Source organism: Pseudophryne corroboree, chromosome 7, assembly GCF_028390025.1.
Source record: "Pseudophryne corroboree isolate aPseCor3 chromosome 7, aPseCor3.hap2, whole genome shotgun sequence".
Lineage (NCBI taxonomy): Eukaryota > Metazoa > Chordata > Amphibia > Anura > Myobatrachidae > Pseudophryne > Pseudophryne corroboree.
The window spans coordinates 332,794,656-332,811,086 of NC_086450.1; the positions used below are offsets into that span (position 1 = coordinate 332,794,656).

General features: G+C 44.5%; 1 long non-coding RNA gene across 1 annotated transcript in view; it reads left to right on the forward strand.

Moving 5' to 3' along the window:
• LOC134945209 (uncharacterized) overlaps positions 1–14,596 on the forward strand; it is a 61,797-nt gene extending 47,201 nt beyond the window's left edge. Inside the window, exon 3 of the long non-coding RNA XR_010182074.1 lies at positions 14,553–14,596. This is a non-coding gene — a long non-coding RNA (uncharacterized LOC134945209). The remainder of the gene's footprint in view (positions 1–14,552) is intronic.
• Positions 14,597–16,431: the final 1,835 nt, after the last annotated feature.

Below are 16,431 nucleotides of genomic sequence, written 5' to 3' on the forward strand. Positions count from 1 at the left end.
CGAGTCCTCTCCTGCCTGGGATTCCTCCGATGCATCCTTGCGTGTAACGCCTACTGCTGCTGGCGCTGCTGTTGTTGCCGCTGGGAGTCGATGGTCATCCCAGAGGGGAAGTCGTAAGCCCACTTGTACTACTTCCAGTAAGCAATTGACTGTTCAACAGTCCTTTGCGAGGAAGATGAAATATCACAGCAGTCATCCTACTGCAAAGCGGATAACTGAGTCCTTGACAACTATGTTGGTGTTAGACGTGCGTCCGGTATCCGCCGTTAGTTCACAGGGAACTAGACAATTTATTGAGGCAGTGTGCCCCCGTTACCAAATACCATCTAGGTTCCACTTCTCTAGGCAGGCGATACCGAGAATGTACACGGACGTCAGAAAAAGACTCACCAGTGTCCTAAAAAATGCAGTTGTACCCAATGTCCACTTAACCACGGACATGTGGACAAGTGGAGCAGGGCAGGGTCAGGACTATATGACTGTGACAGCCCACTGGGTAGATGTATGGACTCCCGCCGCAAGAACAGCAGCGGCGGCACCAGTAGCAGCATCTCGCAAACGCCAACTCTTTCCTAGGCAGGCTACGCTTTGTATCACCGCTTTCCAGAATACGCACACAGCTGAAAACCTCTTACGGCAACTGAGGAAGATCATCGCGGAATGGCTTACCCCAATTGGACTCTCCTGTGGATTTGTGGCATCGGACAACGCCAGCAATATTGTGTGTGCATTAAATATGGGCAAATTCCAGCACGTCCCATGTTTTGCACATACCTTGAATTTGGTGGTGCAGAATTTTTTAAAAAACGACAGGGGCGTGCAAGAGATGCTGTCGGTGGCCAGAAAAATTGCGGGACACTTTCGGCGTACAGGCACCACGTACAGAAGACTGGAGCACCACCAAAAACTACTGAACCTGCCCTGCCATCATCTGAAGCAAGAAGTGGTAACGAGGTGGAATTCAACCCTCTATATGCTTCAGAGGTTGGAGGAGCAGCAAAAGGCCATTCAAGCCTATACAATTGAGCACGATATAGGAGATGGAATGCACCTGTCTCAAGTGCAGTGGAGAATGATTTCAACGTTGTGCAAGGTTCTGATGCCCTTTGAACTTGCCACACGTGAAGTCAGTTCAGACACTGCCAGCCTGAGTCAGGTCATTCCCCTCATCAGGCTTTTGCAGAAGAAGCTGGAGGCATTGAAGAAGGAGCTAACACGGAGCGATTCCGCTAGGCATGTGGGACTTGTGGATGCAGCCCTTAATTCGCTTAACAAGGATTCACGGGTGGTCAATCTGTTGAAATCAGAGCACTACATTTTGGCCACCGTGCTCGATCCTAGATTTAAAGCCTACCTTGGATCTCTCTTTCCGGCAGACACAGGTCTGCTGGGGTTGAAAGACCTGCTGGTGACAAAATTGTCAAGTCAAGCGGAACGCGACCTGTCAACATCTCCTCCTTCACATTCTCCCGCAACTGGGGGTGCGAGGAAAAGGCTCAGAATTCCGAGCCCACCCGCTGGCGGTGATGCAGGGCAGTCTGGAGCGACTGCTGATGCTGACATCTGGTCCGGACTGAAGGACCTGACAACGATTACGGACATGTCGTCTACTGTCACTGCATATGATTCTCTCAACATTGATAGAATGGTGGAGGATTATATGAGTGACCGCATCCAAGTAGGCACGTCACACAGTCCGTACTTATACTGGCAGGAAAAAGAGGCAATTTGGAGGCCCTTGCACAAACTGGCTTTATTCTACCTAAGTTGCCCTCCCACAAGTGTGTACTCCGAAAGAGTGTTTAGTGCCGCCGCTCACCTTGTCAGCAATCGGCGTACGAGGTTACATCCAGAAAATGTGGAGAAGATGATGTTCATTAAAATGAATTATAATCAATTCCTCCGCGGAGACATTGACCAGCAGCAATTGCCTCCACAAAGTACACAGGGAGCTGAGATGGTGGATTCCAGTGGGGACGAATTGATAATCTGTGAGGAGGGGGATGTACACGGTGATATATCGGAGGGTGAAGATGAGGTGGACATCTTGCCTCTGTAGAGCCAGTTTGTGCAAGGAGAGATTAATTGCTTCTTTTTTGGGGGGGGTCCAAACCAACCCGTCATATCAGTCACAGTCGTGTGGCAGACCCTGTCACTGAAATGATGGGTTGGTTAAAGTGTGCATGTCCTGTTTTGTTTATACAACATAAGGGTGGGTGGGAGGGCCCAAGGATAATTCCATCTTGCACCTCTTTTTTCTTTTCTTTTTCTTTGCATCATGTGCTGATTGGGGAGGGTTTTTTGGAAGGGACATCCTGCGTGACACTGCAGTGCCACTCCTAGATGGGCCCGGTGTTTGTGTCGGCCACTAGGGTCGCTAATCTTACTCACACAGCTACCTCATTGCGCCTCTTTTTTTCTTTGCGTCATGTGCTGTTTGGGGAGGGTTTTTTGGAAGGGACATCCTGCGTGACACTGCAGTGCCACTCCTAGATGTGCCCGGTGTTTGTGTCGGCCACTAGGGTCGCTAATCTTACTCACACAGTCAGCTACCTCATTGCGCCTCTTTTTTTCTTTGCGTCATGTGCTGTTTGGGGAGGGTTTTTTGGAAGGGCCATCCTGCGTGACACTGCAGTGCCACTCCTAGATGGGCCCGGTGTTTGTGTCGGCCACTAGGGTCGCTAATCTTACTCACACAGCTACCTCATTGCGCCTCTTTTTTTCTTTGCGTCATGTGCTGTTTGGGGAGGGTTTTTTGGAAGGGACATCCTGCGTGACACTGCAGTGCCACTCCTAGATGGGCCCGGTGTTTGTGTCGGCAACTAGGGTCGCTTATCTTACTCACACAGCGACCTCGGTGCAAATTTTAGGACTAAAAATAATATTGTGAGGTGTGAGGTATTCAGAATAGACTGAAAATGAGTGTAAATTATGGTTTTTGAGGTTAATAATACTTTGGGATCAAAATGACCCCCAAATTCTATGATTTAAGCTGTTTTTTAGTGTTTTTGGAAAAAAACACCCGAATCCAAAACACACCCGAATCCGACAAAAATAATTCGGTGAGGTTTTGCCAAAACGCGTTCGAACCCAAAACACGGCCGCGGAACCGAACCCAAAACCAAAACACAAAACCCGAAAAATTTCAGGCGCTCATCTCTACTAAAAAGGTATGTAGGCTATTTGTATTGCCATGTCTGTAAAAAAAAACAAAAAAAAAAAAAAACCCTATCATGCCATTGATTTATTATTTTAAATTAATTGTTAAATGAATATGGTGAACCAGATTTAATATGCTGCCAGGTTTAAGGAAAACAGAAAATTAGACTAATTTAACAGGAGAGTAAGTTCATTCCAGTTGCCAGGAGGCACGAATGTTAACCCCCGCCGTAAACCGCACAGGTGCTGCTGTACATGCAGGTGCCCCTTCAGGGCTTGGAGCCCGGAGGCAGGCGTCTCCATTGCCTCTGGGTGTTACACCCCTGTAACCTGCTTACAATGAAAGATGCATATTGTCACAGCTAAGGATGTTTGTGAATCCGGACTAGGTTGAGCTGCTGGCTTTTGGCTTAAGATATTAGGACGCAATTGGGCAGGCTTAATATAGGATCTACTGATTCATAGACATGGCAGTTCGGCTATTCAGGAACACCTGACTGGAAGCTGTTTCAGGTGAGTAGAGTTGGAGATGTGATACCAGCAGTGCCATTTCTTGCGGCGGGCGAGCCGTGCAACCGCACGGGGCGCCCGCCGCAGCACTTCCTCAGCACTTTCAAACCCCCGTCCCCTCTCCTCCCGAGTGCCCAGCTCAGGGGGTGGGATTTCGCGGAATGACGCGTTTGCGTCGTGACATCACGACGCAATCGCGTCATTCCGCGAAACCCCGCCCTCCGAGCTGGGCACTCGGGAGGAGGGAGAAGGGGGAGCCAAGACGGCCAGCGCTGCGCAGACGAGGGAGAGGCGGCTGAAGAGCGGGAAGAACCGCTTCAAATGTAAGTCAGCCCCTCTCCCTCTCTCTCTCTCCCCCCCCCCCCCCCCCCACCTGCCGTACTGTGTAAAATGGGGACACTTGTCTGCCGGAATGTGTAAAATAGGGACAATTGTCTGCCGGAATGTGTAAAATGGGGACACCTGTCTGCCGGAATGTGTAAAATGGGGACAGTTGTCTGCCGGAATGTGTAAAATGGAGACACTTGCCTGCCGGAATGTGTAAAATGGGGACACTTGCCTGCCGGAATGTGTAAAATGGGGGCACGTGCCTGCTGCAATGTGTAAAATGGGGACACTTGCCTGAAATGCGGTGTAAAATGGGGGCACGTGCCTGCCGCAATGTGTAAAATGGGGACATTTCCTGCCGCAATGTGTAAAATGGGGACATTTCCTGCCGCAATGTGTAAAATGGGGACATTTCCTGCCGCAATGTGTAAAATGGGGACACTTTCCTGCCGCAATGTGTAAAATGGGGACACTTTCCTGCCGCAATGTGTAAAATGTGAACACTTGCCTGCCGTACTGTGTAAAATGGGGGCACGTGCCTGCCGCAATGTGTAAAATGGGGACACTTTCCTGCCGCAATGTGTAAAATGGGGACACTTTCCTGCCGCAATGTGTAAAATGGGGACACTTTCCTGCCGCAATGTGTAAAATGGGATAACTTTCCGCCCGCAATGTGTAAAATGTGAACACTTGCCTGCCGTACTGTGTAAAATGGAGGCACGTGCCTGCCGCAATGTGTAAAATGGGGACACTTTCCTGCCGCAATGTGTAAAATGGGGGCACGTGCCTGCCGCAATGTGTAAAATGGGGACACTTGCCTACCGTGCTGTGTAAAATGGGGACACTTGCCTACCGTGCTGTGTAAAATGGGGACACTTGCCTGCCGTGCTGTGTAAAATGGGGTCGCGTGCCTGCTGTAATGTGTAAAATGAGGACTTTTATTTCTTTTTTTATCGTGTGTTGGCCGTGATGATGAGATCAGATGAGGCCACACCCATCTTAACAAAGCCATGCCCATTTTAACGAGGTCACGTCCCCTTGCCGGGAGCTTCCTCTTTATATCTATGGGGGGGGGGGGCGCGCATTTTTTCTTATGTGAATGGGGGGGGGGGCATTTTTAAATCTCGCCAAATTGGCTAGAAACGGCCCTGGATACCAGCTATATGGGGAACTGGAACACTCAGGTATTGTATTACCAGTGTAGTAGAATAGCCAAGAAGTTCATAACCCTGAGGGTTCACTATCACTGGGATGAGATTAACCAGTGAATCTGAAAATGCTGCAACGGATTTCCAGGAGCAGCTTTTTAGGAATGCTGGTATAGGTTGTACCAGCAAATTGGGAAATGCTGCAATAGATTTGCATGAGCAGCCCTTCAGGAATGCTGGGATAGGCTGTACCAGCGAATTGCAAAATGCTGCAATGTAGATGTAGAAGCAGCCCTTCAGAAACGCTGGGATTGGCTGTACCAGCGAATTGCGAAATGCTGAAATGATGAACTGAGCAGCCCTTCAGGATCACTGGGATTGGCTGTATCGGTGAATCTCGATATGCTGCAATGATGAACTGAGCAGCCCTTCAGGATCACTGGGATTGGCTGTACCAGTGAATCTGGATATACGGCGAAGATAAACTGAGCAGCCCTTCAGGATCACTAGGATTGGCTGTACAGGTGAATCTGGATATGATATGATAATGAACTGAGCAGCCCTTTAGAATCACTGGGATTGGCTGTACTGGTGAATCTAGATATGCTGCGATGATGAAGCTGAGCAGCTATACAGGTTAGCTTAGGAAGCCAGGGAGTGCTAGAGATGGAAACTGCACTTGTCTAGAATCCAGCAGGAGAGTCAGGAGCTCACAACAGGTTGATACACAACAAAGCACTGGCGATTTGCCTGTGCTGGGATTCAGGATGTATACCCCTGGCTTGCTGCTGATTGGTTGTGATAATCACATGACTGTGAAATGGTTCCTGATTGGACTCAATAGCCAGCTGATCAGAACCGTCATATCGCCCTCCATTACTGATTCTGGAGAGAACTGTCGACGTGGAGTGGCCAGTGGAGACCGACAATGGCTGCGAGGTCTGGGAGCAGGACGTCAGATGAACCAGCGGATGACAGACAGCACCTCAGAGTGCGGCCAATGGTAAGAGAGAGTGCAGCTGGGGAGTGCTGAACATCTCCGTTTTGTGACACATATTTATGCTACAAGTGATAAACACATTCAGTTCCTCTGTGTACTTAGTTTATTTACACCTGTCGATCAATGCACTAACACTTTTTCCCAGCACAAAAAAAATGTCCAAACACATTTCAGACAGGTTTGCACTTCTAAAATTCAGTTAGTATTGGATGCAGGAAAGAGCAAAGGTTATCTCCCAAAGTGCAAAATGGCAGAGGTTTCTATTTCCTAAAATTTTCTTAATTGTCTGCCCAGTCTCTTCCCCAACCTTCTCTGCTGCAAGAGGCGCCTTATACCACAAAACTCGCATTTTAACCAGTCCCTCCCTTGCCTCCACCTGATGGAACCACTCTCCCAGTCAGCCCCTTTCTCACCATCTCCTCCTGTCTACCAGGGACGTGCAGTCGAGGGACGCAGTGCCTCCCCTGTCATTAATGATTAAAATAATACAAAGAAAATAGTTATGATACATATTCTGTGTCATAAATATCTCCTTTGTATTAATCTAATCATTACTACAGTTAAAACTAGTTTGGGAGGCACCAACAGTGGTGCCTCCCGTTGTCAATGGGAAAGGGGCTGGAGCGGGGGGCGGGCGGAGGCGGGGCCATGCTATGGGCTGTAAAAGCCCATTGAAAATCAAGTGCAAAGCAGCACCTACTAAAGTGCCGCCTTGATACAGGGACGTGCTTTCAACCCATGAAAGCAAGCCCCTGTCAGTCTGACGCGGCGGAGGTGCGGGCGGCGGTGGCAGCGGAATGCGGCGGAGGTGATAGTATTAGCGGCAGGCAGGGCCATTCTGCAGAGTTTGGCAGCAGAGTGGTACCCGTTTCAAAAATGGCGCCTCAGCGTCATCTTTGAAATTCAAGATGGCCACCACGAGCCAATCACGGCTCCCTGCGTCATTGCCCACCCCCTCTGGCTGACTTATATAAGTCAGCGCCAGGCAGCGGCGTCAGTAAGATGGCAGAGGAAGAGCAGTGAAGAGCTCCTGAAGATAGAAGACGCCGTGGAAGTCCTGGATGGGCGGCGGCTATGCAAAGGAGCTTAACAGCCGCCGCCCACCAGGTGAAAATGCTGGAAGCCTTGGGGAGGTGGGGGCCATGCAAAAGAGCTTAAAGGCCGCCGCCTCCAGGTGAAGATGCTGGAAGCTCTGGGAAGGCGGCGGCAGCATCCCAGGTTGAGACACTGGAGGAAGACGCTGGAAGCCCTGGGAAGGCGGCAGCCATGCAAAAGAGCTTAAAGGCTGCCACCCCCAGGTGAAGACCCTGACTAACAAAACTTTTTTTTTTTTTTTTTAAGTGTGGTGTTTTATTTTAATATTTTCTTTACAGGCGGACTACAGGTGCCAGCGGGCCCTTTATGTTTGGGCATGCTGGTACTTGTGGTTCCCCAAATGCCGGCATGCTGGGGCAGGCTTGCTGGGACCTGTAGGCCACCTGTAAAGTACAATATTATCATAGCATGAACCCTGCACCCACCGCCACCAGGGGTGTGGGACATAGCACTGGGCTATCAGCCCAGTGCTGGTTGTTGCTCAGGAGGGGGGACCCCATTTTTATTTTTTAGGGGCCCCACTCTCCGAGGAATTCTAGCCCGGGGCTGACTGGCTTGGGGGGCTTATTAATATTATGGCAGGGGGACCCCACACTGAGTGTCTCCCCTGCTATGGCATTATCCCCCCTGGCTGGTTTTGCCTGGTGCTGGTTTTAGAGAAGTATGGGGGACTACACTTCCCCCCCCCCCTCTATAGAGAGGGTGTGGGGGGGTTTGGTTAGCTGCCAGTGCCTCCCTAGCCACCGAGCTCACTGTACATCACTGCTGTCTACAGTACCTCTGCCCCTCCATCCATGCTGTAAGCTCTCATGAGGAGTGTCCTCTGACCCTTATGCCTCACATCAGCCCCCAGTGTCTTCTCATCTGCACACTGGGGGTCATTCAGAGTTGATCGCTCACTAGCAGTTTTTAGCAGCCGTGCAAACGCATTGTTGCCGCCCACTGGGAGTGTATTTTAGCTTTGCAGAAGTGCGAACTCTTGTGCAGCAGAGCGCCTGCAAAATATTTTTGTGCAAAACAAGATGAGCCCTCTTCGTGTGCGTTGATTCTAATGACGGAGGGACGGCTTTTGGCGTTACACACCCGCCCAGTGAACGCCCAGCCACGCCTGCGTTTTGCCAAACACTCCCTGAAAACGGTCAGTTGCCACCCAGAAACACCCACTTCATGTCAATCTTCCTGCGTTCGGCCGTGCAACAGGAATGTTCGTTAGACTCTGTGCAAACCGACAATGCTCATTGTACCTGTATGACGCGCCTGCGCATTGCGGTGCATACGCATGCGCAGAAATGCAGATTTTTAGCCTGATCGCTGCGCTGAGAACAATGGCAGCTAGCAATCAACTCGTAATGACCCCCACTGTCCATACTTTTTGCTGTCTCTTGCAGGTAGTATCCTTCTTTTGATATTGAGTCATTCGCCTTAGCTTAGTATGACTGATCTTAGCATAAAGCAGACCCTATAACAAATGAAGAATAATACCTGAAGTCCAATAAGAAATAAAATATTCACTAAGTTAAAATGTATTTGTAGTCCTATGAATAAAATATTAATTTCCAGTCTACAAAATACCTAAAATCTATATATACACACTAAACTCATAGGACAGATGTATTAAGCCTGGAGAAGGGATAAAGAAGTGATAAAGCAGTGATAAGTGGAAGGTGATAACGCACCAGCCAATCAGCTCCTAACTGTCCTTTTTCAAATCCGTATTGATTGGCTGGTGCATTATCACCTTGCACTTACAGTATCACTGCTTTATCACTTCTCTAGGCTTAATACATATGCCCCATAATATGTTATTACAAGGGACCTAAATTGTGGGGGGAAAAAAAACATTTAGGGGTCTACTCAATGCATGTCAGATACTCTCCGACGGAGAGGATCCGACAGTGCAGTATTCAATTGGCGGGCATTTCAGGTTTTGCCCATTTGCGACTATGCTGATACGACTTTTTAGAAGTCGGATGAGTATTGTCGAAAACGGGCCAAAAAACTGTCGGAATTGGCCACTAATTCGACAAAACATGTGGATCCTGCTCATGCTTCTGAGGAAAATGGGTGCTGCTCTGGCCAGAGAAACGCGTCAAGTTTTCTTTTACCACAGGTTCCAGTCACCACCATTTGGATCTATGAACATATTGCTTCATCTGGATCGATCTCACTACACTCCCTTTCAGTTTATGGATACCCATTGGATTTAGATGCGGAAACCCTGTTGCACGGCACAGCAGCACATCTGCCAAGGGACTGCTAAGAATTTATCCTGATTGGGTAACATCCTGTATGAATTAACTGATTGAGAACTTTTGAGAAATTTTGTTTGTCCTATTTCATTGCTTTAATACCAACAGTGGTGACACTAATAGTGAGACGGTGTGTTGGATCACCTTCTTATATATTTTATATTTTAAATAAAATTTGTGATTTTTTTCAGTCTACTTATAAACTTCTAATTTGTTTTTAACCTTTAATATTTTAACTTTTTGACTAAAATTAAGGATCTTGTATTTGCATATTAGGGTTTGACACCCCTTTACCAGCTGCTATTGGCAGCGCAGTGGATATTTTCTTCTTGATTTACTATATTGGAAAAAAGCTACCTGTATATAAAGAGTCAAGATGTGTGTAAGGGTCATCCCTGACATAGCCCCAGGCAGGTGAAACATGGATTTTCAGGGTTCGGGAAGTAGGCGGAGGTATTGTAACCTGCGGTCTCCTGACCGCCGGTCACATACTGTAATTACATCCCATAGGAGGAACCTTACAAAAGCATCTGTGGAAATACTGAATACCAGAAGTGAGCGCACACACAGCCAGAAGCAGCCACTGTGTGTTCCATGGTTGCGTTGCAGCAACTAGGAAACGCGTGTCAGCTCTTGACATCGGATGCAGAGGAACACAGAGCAGACACTGCTGTAAGCCATGCTACTGCACGTTATGTGGTGAAGGGGAACAGACACTGCAGGAGGGAACTACCATCACTGGAAAGTGGAACACCTAGGGGGAGTCTGCCAGCATTGCATGGACTGTACCCATATTGTATTGTATAACAGCAAATGCCAGTAAGGGTCCTCACATAAGGATTAGCAGGTCTCTGGACTTTCTGTAGCCCTATTCACACTGGGGTATGACAAGGACATTGTGACTAGTTCCCATACATCTTAGGTACTGTGCATTTTATACAGTATATGCCGCTTAGGCTTATTTCTAAGGAATATACAGATTTCTGGGCTTTCTCATTCCTTCTTATCACTATACGAAACAAGCAGGGCCGTAACTAGGTGTGTGTGGAAGGGGCACTGCACATAGCGCTGCAGGGTAGGGGGCGCTGTTGGCATCACTTCTCAATTACCTGTTTTAATTATTTTCACTTGCTGCTTCCCCCCTTTTTGAAGCCCAGCATCTCCTGACCGCCCTTGTCTCCTACCCCCACCACTTCTGTCACTAATACCTATACAACATTCATGAACTCCACTAAAGATTTCTTCTGAGTAGGGTGTTTGATTAGAATTCAATAGGTTATAGGATTGAATCCTGGGTGGGGCAGTATAACGAAATATGTCATGTAATAAAGGGTATTGTAACTGAATAACAACGAGCTATCAAGTAAAGTCTATGAATGTGGTATAAAGAGGATTTGTGTCCAAATCCATTTTCTTGCAGTGGTCTGTAACTGTGTGTGTATTTTATTATAGAAATATAAAAATGTGGGAAGGGGTATCATAGCATGGGCTTTCTCTGGGATTAGTCTTGTCATGCCCCTTCCCCATGAGGTATGCACCTTATGTCCCTATTGGAAAAATGGTGAGGGGGACCAATTCTCTCTCTGGCACAGGGCGCCAAAAAGTCTAGTTACGGCTCTGGAAACAAGTGTTTCAATCTAAAAACTGTACAGTTACTAATTGGTTTCATGCTGAAAGGAATCTATAAGACTTTCTAAACTCCTTTTTTTGTCATATTGGCTATAATGTAGAAATATTTGCATTTATCTACCCAATAAGTACATTCCCCTTGATATGTGCTAATTGAGCAGAAATGTAAATTTAGACTGTTTACAGGACATTTGTTTATATAAAATGAAAATATTTTTTATAAATGTGGTTTTACACTAATATATATTATAATGTCAGTTTTATTTTAGTGTGTTTTCAGTCATAAATAGAGTTGTAAGCTAGTACTAATTTATTGGGTTACCTTACCAATGGTAGTTGTTATAATTGATAACCAGGTCAAGATCTACCTCTTTGCCATCTATTTTTCCATTTCTGTCACTCACTATTCTTCTTCTCTAAAGTTCTGCACTAAAAACAACACATGTGTTATATTTCTTAATCTAGGAGAGGAACCTAGCTGCTCTAAGGCTGCAACTAATTCTAATCTATATCTCTATATTGAAATGTGCGTAGATAGTCACTATACTTTGTTATACATATAAATATTCTGTAGTTAGAGAAAAATTCCTTTGTACTAAGCAAAAAGTGTGTGATGGAATGGGATAGGATAAGTACAACAAACACACAGATGTCTCAGTGATGTCTACTGTCTGTCATCTTTTGTGTAGAGGATGACCGATAACAGAGCAACCAGAGACAGTGTCTTCTATCCATAGCAGAAGTTAGATTGTGCCTAATATCACTGACATTGGTGATACAGTATACCACATTAGTGGTCCTGCAATTGAAGATATCTCACATTTTGGAGCTATTACCAAATGCTATTACCAAATGTATTACCAAATGTATGAAGTATGAATTGCAGAAGTTTTAGGATGAAATTTTGAAAGTCACCCAGGCCTTTCATTTTTTAAGAAATATTCTACAGCTGTTAGTCCCAAGTAATGTCCAATACTGGTGTAAAGAGAGTCTCTTACGTATGAGGTAGTTTGAGTACGTAACATTTCAAATGTACATCTACTAATATATTGGCTTTTTCTAATAATTCTTCAATCCCAGACACAATAGGTCTTCTGGGAGGTTCCAACATATTTTTCTGAACCTTTGGAAGAAGATAGGAAATGGGTAGTTTAGGATTGTTAGTACGTAAAATCTCATAGATGTGTATACAGTATTTTGGGAACAGTTAAGGCTATGGCACCAGGCAGTGTAATACATGATAACACTATGCACAGTATATAAATTGTAAAACATCAAGAAGACACTGTAACACACATTTCCTTTAAGAACAAAATGTAATACAAAATGTAATACATTTACATAGCTTATATGTAAGCTACATTGACTCACTGGACTAGTTAAAGGAGATCAATTGTAACTCCTGTGTCAGTACACCTTGCCTGTACACTTTATAAAGGAGTCAGCTGTATGAAATCGCCACGTTTGCATGACAGATTTCAGTTTTAGAATATTAACTGTGCAGAAACTAAGATAGAATACATTTCACTTTTTGATGCAATTTCTGTTTCCTAAATGGCAGATGTGTACAACATACATCATGATGTTCACACGTCTGCCAAAGTTTGGTCGTTACAAAAGTGATTTCATGATTTTAGGCAGAACCAGACACTGTGCAACCCGTAAAGTTAATCTGATACTTTTAAAAGAGGAACTGTGAATGTATCTGGTTTCTAGGTCGCCTATTTTTATACGCTGTCCCAAGATACCTGTTTCAGAAAAAGGTGCAGGCCACTAGTATACAGGTTATGTGCTAAGAGTTCATTTAGTATAACACTAATATACATACACACATACAGAATAGGCATTTGGTTATCAGTCCCAAAATCTATACAAACAAAACTAATGCAAGGATAAATCCATGCTTCTGTCCAGATGGTTAAATCAAATTGATTGATGTGCTAATTAAGTCACCTGTGCTCAAGAATGGATAGCCTTAAAACCTGGACTGTAATGCTGGAGTTTGGGAAACGTTGTTATAGTGCTATACTGTAGTTTAATTCAGGTGTAACTGAATATTCCAGTTTGTTGGGCTACTGGTTGTTCTATCTCTGCAAACAGGGGACATACAGATCATTATATAACTGCCCTTATTAAACAACATGATTAAATAATTAACCAAATTATTTGCCTCTAACCCCAGAATGGGCAGTGGGGCAGATGTATTAACCTGGAGAAGTCATAAGGAAGTGATAAACCAGTGATAAATGCAAGGTGAAAAACGCACCAGCCAATCAGCTTCTAACTGTAATTTACATATTGGAGCTGATTGGCTGGTACGTTTATCACCTTGCATTTATCACTTCCTTATGCCTTGTCCAGGTTAATACTTCTGCCCCACTGTTTGGGATTTTTCCAAGGGGTCAAAATATGTCCAAAGGTAGCAAACGATTATTGCTTGCAATAGGTGCAGCGGTCCGTAAAGCCATATTACAAGTATGGTTACACCCAGAATCCATCCCTGTCCTTATTTACAGTTAAACTCTTCTATGTTTTTACCACGGAGTGGATAGGAGTAACACTTGAAAGAGACAAGAAAGTGGAACAACTTATTTATTTATTATTTATTACTAGTTATTTATATAGCACACACATATTCATTGGAATATGGGAGGGTTACATTACAACTTTATCTAATACCATTAGACCACAAATTCACAACTCATTATCCAACAGTGTGTGGTACATGTCCCGACTGATAGAAGGTGATCCTTCTATTGTCTTATAATAACACCTTTCTTGACTTAACGCAAGGTGTCAATTTTTTATTTTTATTTATCGTTTCCTCACTTAAGGGGGGAGGGATGTGGGGCAAGCACAAAAGATTTCCTTTTTGTTTTATTGTTTATGGTCATCGTGAATAATGTTAATTATATTTGGCACAAGTAATGTCATATGTCATGCTCTTTGTGTAAATCCATGGCTCAAGTGTTACAATTTGTCTACGAACTGTTTATCTTCTATGGACCAAGTTGTTAAGAAAAACTCCTGAGACATTGACATTGTATAATTTCCTTTATTGTATTACTCATTCAAAGTGTAAAACACATATTTACATTTAGTCAATTGTAAAAAGATACTATTGCTATTGCATTGCTTCAATAAAAATATTTACAAATAAATAATTAACCAGGGACTATCAAATATAGCACTTCATTTTTAGAGAATTATCCATGGACTCAGTCAACAGATATATTTCTATCTATCTATCTATCTATCTATCTATCTATCTATCTATCTATCTATCTATCTATCTATCTATCTATCTATCTATCTATCATAATAATAATAATATCATAATGTTTGCTTATAATTGGAATAAGAATAACACAGCATAAAACATCAGAAACATTAGGAAACATTTTTTTTATTTCTTTTTCTCTTCAAAACGTGTAGAACAGAGGCACAATAACAGCCGTTAACTCCTCTGAGAATTGGTGAGTAATGCGGGGTGGTCCCTCTAAAGAAAGAATATTTTGTTTCCTAAAGGAATGAAATTAGATAATGAGCTTCTGTAAATAATTTAAATTTACTCATGTTATGCCCGCAGTGTGATACACACATGATAAATAGATTTTTTTTATTCTATATTTTATTTTTTTTACAAGTTGTTCTATAGCCGTGTGTTAAGTACAAAGGAAATCCATTACTTCGCTTCATCACCATCACCTGTTTTGCAGTAATTGGAAGATGTACTAAGACCTAATAGTATAGGATTTTATCATAAGATGTTTATAGTGTAACTAGAATTATTTTGTGTCCTTGTATGAAGCCTGTGCTACAGTACTCTTTGCTGAAGTTTTTAATAGTGAAGACAGGAGTATTATTTCAACATGTATAAAGAATTAAACATACGAGTATCATACTATATAATGCACCAATCACATGCACCAATCATTTAGCAAGAGTATCAATTATCATATCTGTCAGGCAGGTGATGTATGTTAGGTCGACAAGCATCATGTCGACATGAGAATGTCAGCATGGTCGCAATGCTTAGCATGTCAACAGTTACATTTAGCTTAGACATATTGTAGTAAGGAGCCATTATCATGTGGCTCCTTGCTGGTTAATCATAGACCCAGATTGGGGTAATGGGGGTGTGAGGTGTGGTGCCCCTGGACTGGCTGAGCTGGATCGCTTTAGTGTGGCATACCTTTACATTCTATTAACACTTTTCACTTATTAATTTTTTACCACCATTTCTCTATTTTAATTACATTTCATTTTTGTATCACCTTCTCTATAGCTTCAGCTTCCTAAATACTAATTTATTAACACTATAGTTTTTTCACTGGTATGCTACCCTGGGCTTTCTGGCTTATGCTGGTGTTTTGGGGTGCCACACCCTGCACCTAGATATAGCGCTAGGGACCCCAAATATACAGAGACGCCTTGATGCAGCTTTGGGGCTTATTCACACATTTGCGCAAATATGTGTAACAAAGATCTCTGAATTCCAATATTATGTGGGATTTATATCTGGTTACTGTTATCATTCAGGGTGCTGGGGGAAACAATGTCTCTTTTTTTCTTGCTTAGAAATACCCCTCCCTTTCAAGCACCTGAATGATATCATTAAACTGATTGAGCATCTACCATTATATAGGTCAACAGTGACCGTGTATACATGGATTCTATGTCAACATGATAGGTCCCTGATAGCCTTGCGGTTACTTACCTGGTCTCAGTGCAGAGGCCCCCTCCTCTCCGGCAGCAAGTAGACTCTGGCATACTGCCAGAGTCTACTGTGCATGCGCAGGTCTCCGGGAACATGACACCCACGCCTTGTTCCTGGGGACATCTCCAGTGTGCATGCGCAAATCACTTGGAAATGGCCATGGCGGCCATTTTCCGAGTGATTTATGCCTGCACTAGAGGGCAGTCGCCGCGGGACTCCGGAATGATAAGTATATTAAATGGGTGCAGTGTGTGCGGTGTGGGCCCCCCTGGACCCAGGGGCCCGTGTACACCGCACACACTGCACCCATTATAGAAACGCCAATGTCTCAGTGGTTGCATCAGCTCCAGTCTTCTTCTGGGTCCCGGTATGTGACCAGCACTCCCACTCCAAGCGGCGGTTCAGGTGAGCTTTCTACACTATCCCTAATCCCTACCACTAGCCCTTCCTCTGTGCCTAACCCAAACACTTCCCCACCCCAACCAAACAACCTAACCCTTGCCTCCCCCAGCAGCCTAACCCTCCCGGTTGAGCCTAACCCTAACTTTCGGCACGCTAAGAATGTCGACATTTCAGATGTTGACATTATGAATA